Raw genomic sequence first — 3,096 nt, forward strand, 5'->3', positions numbered from 1 at the left:
CACACACACACACACACACTGTAGTGTATTATAGGCAGTATAATTAAACTTAAAAATGATATAAAAATAGCATGAATGGTGACTGAAAAAGCCTTTATTCCAAGATAATATTGTGCCCTGCCCACATGTAATCCAGCTGTCCAAGGTTCCTGTTGCAAAGAAACAAGCCCATAGCCATTCTGCTCCTCCCAGTGATAGCAAAAGAGAAATGAAAGTTTCTCTCTCAGCACCTTGGATCGTGCTCACAGAAGAGAAAACCCGTAAGAATAGTGACTGCCAAACAAACAAAGAAAACGAAGGTTCTGGAGTCCAGCAGTGCATGAAGGCACAACAGCACCATGGTCATTAGCCCTCTACACACGCTTCTCCTTTTGTGGCTCTTGTTCCATCTTCCAGTTTGCATCATCGTTCCAAATGACAACCAGAGCTTCGATCGTCACATCTACAGCCCAAACCTCAGGAAGAAGAATCAAAAAAGCTACATACCCCTGACTTTACACGGGCTAGGCAGAAGTCAAATTCTCACAGGCTAGGACTTCGTCATTTTGTCCTACCTAACTACAAAGGACAAATGCAATCTTTTGGTTGCTGGCTTATGGATTCTGGATAGAAATTTGTTTCTGAAGAAGAAATAGAAAAGGAATTCTGAAGGGCTTCAGAAGCTCCTAGCCCTTCGTCACACCCAGGGGGAGGGTAAGGATTTACAGCTGAGCACAGAAAAGTAACCTTGAACTTCTCAAGTGGTGATCCCAGGTCCATGTAAGCTTTCCACTTCCTCTACGTGCCAACCACTTTCACTGCTTTAATTATTTTAGAATAAAACAATTGCAGAAGATTTTTCAAAATGTAAAGCAGAGAAGCGGAGATTGTGTGCTTTATAAATCAATAGCCCCTTTGTGCCAAATAGCCATTCTGTAATGGGATTTTTCTCCAGACTTCTCGGAGCATTTGGCCTGGCAAAGTTGACCCTTGTTGACCCTTGACAAGTTATAAACTGGCTCATTCATCTTAAAGAGAAAAAGTGTTATTCATTCTCTTACAGTAAATTCTCCATGCATTTAACTTTAAATGCACTGAATTTTCAAAAGGCTGTTTTTACACATAGAATTCTGTTGCCATATATTCAGAGTACTAACAAACAACAATACATATTAATGAATGCTGTAAAATACCCTTGCATATTTGTTTTCCTAAATACTTATTTACAAATACTAGAAATTAAGCTTAATTCTTCATAGGCAAATAAATCTAAGCAAACATTATTTTTGGTTTGGTTTGGTTTTGTTCTATATTCTGAAATTAAGAAATACATTGTAGACTTTTCCTAAAAGATGTTTGGCATCCAGAAGAAATAATCCACACATACAAATCATTCCGAATGACTTTGAAGTGTTTTTATTTTAACTGGCCTGCGTAAATCTCTGCAAATTATTAGGAGGAATAATTGAGTAATTTTAATCGGATTTGTCATTGTTAATGCTTTCAGGTGAGCCAGTATTTAAAGATTGTGTATTAATAAGTGAGATGTGTTTGGAAAGAGAAGCATATGACCAAGAGTAGCAGTGTGTCCAGTGACGTCTGCTTGTAATGTTGTTAAAAAACAAAACAAAACAAACTGTATTTACTTCCTGTCAAGTTAGAAATAAAATGGTAAGCGTGGATGAAATGCAAAATAAAGCAAGCTCTCCAGTCTATTGATTAAAACACCGGGGGCAGGGAGGGATCATTTTGACTACTGGTTGTAAAAGGTCCAAGGATGAAGAAGACATGAATCAATGCCCTACAATTGAAGTCATGTTATCAGAGAAACTCAGAGGACAAGTGACAGTGAAGCTAGTCCCTAAGAATAAAGAGATGGAAGAAACTAGGAATCAGAAGTCAAAGCACTCCCTAGACACAGGGCCCCTTTGCCCCCAAAGGCATGGCTGCCCTCCTCATACCCTCTCACAAAGAGCTGTTCTGGGGCAGCCTTACTCTTCCATGATCCTACTTAGACTCAGTTTGTACTTCCTTTTCAAATGACAAGTATTTAATTCTTCAGACACCCTTTTAACCTGACCTAGATTTTATATATATATATATATATATATATATATATATATATATATATATAGAGAGAGAGAGAGAGAGAGAGAGAGATTAGAAGCTTAGATATTCTATAAAATCATACATGTAGCTTAATGAATTCACATATTCTAGAACAGTCTTACTGTACACTTAGGATTATCTAAAGTCTCAAAATGAAATCAAATGTGATGTTACCAGATTCTTGTGGACCAGGAGAACAAGTCCCACATTTTGGGGATATTTATCTATTCTTTAAAATATTGAAATAATCAATAGATATTTGATTGAAAATGCAAAGAGTGACCCTGATAGTTTGCACAGATCTAACTCAGAACCGTTCAGATGTTTCTTGGGTTAAAAGGATGTGTTTTCTAATGAGAAAATCACATCCTTTATGCAACAAAGGCTGTTTTCAACAGCCCGAGCACTAGCACTGTTAAATAGACCATCTAGGACAGCTGTTCAAGTTCAACAGTGAAATAATTAGGCATTCTCCACTGCTGCCATTTGAGATGAGCTGCCCAGACAAGGACTCCAAGGAAAGGAATCAAGAGTTTGTAACAGAAGACTCGAGAGGGGAATACCATGAATAGAATGAGTAACACCAAGTGGCATTAGGATTCTAGACTAGCTCTGCTAAAGATTTATATCCATGAAAATCCCAAACCTAAATAAAGTAAGCCGTGGAATGTTGGAAGGATCTCAGTGAGGGGAACATGTGTGGGGCTGCCAAATGGGTCATTGTTTCTAAAAATGATGTGTCCCAAGATGACAGCAAACTTGCTTTTTAGACAACTGGTGTTTATATGTGCTCCCGTGCCAGCCCTTGCTTCCGTCTTGATTTGTTGGAACAAGCCTGGGGTGTCATCCACATGAGTTGATGTGGCTGTGTGGGCATGTTTTTAGTTCATGAATAGCAATTTCCTTTGCTGTACGTTACTCTAATATTTAGGGAAGGGAGATGAGTGAGGTCAGGTTGAACATTTCATTCAACATGCAGTTAAGAAACACCAGAACTCTGAGTCTATA

Source organism: Mus caroli, chromosome 2, assembly GCF_900094665.2.
Source record: "Mus caroli chromosome 2, CAROLI_EIJ_v1.1, whole genome shotgun sequence".
Lineage (NCBI taxonomy): Eukaryota > Metazoa > Chordata > Mammalia > Rodentia > Muridae > Mus > Mus caroli.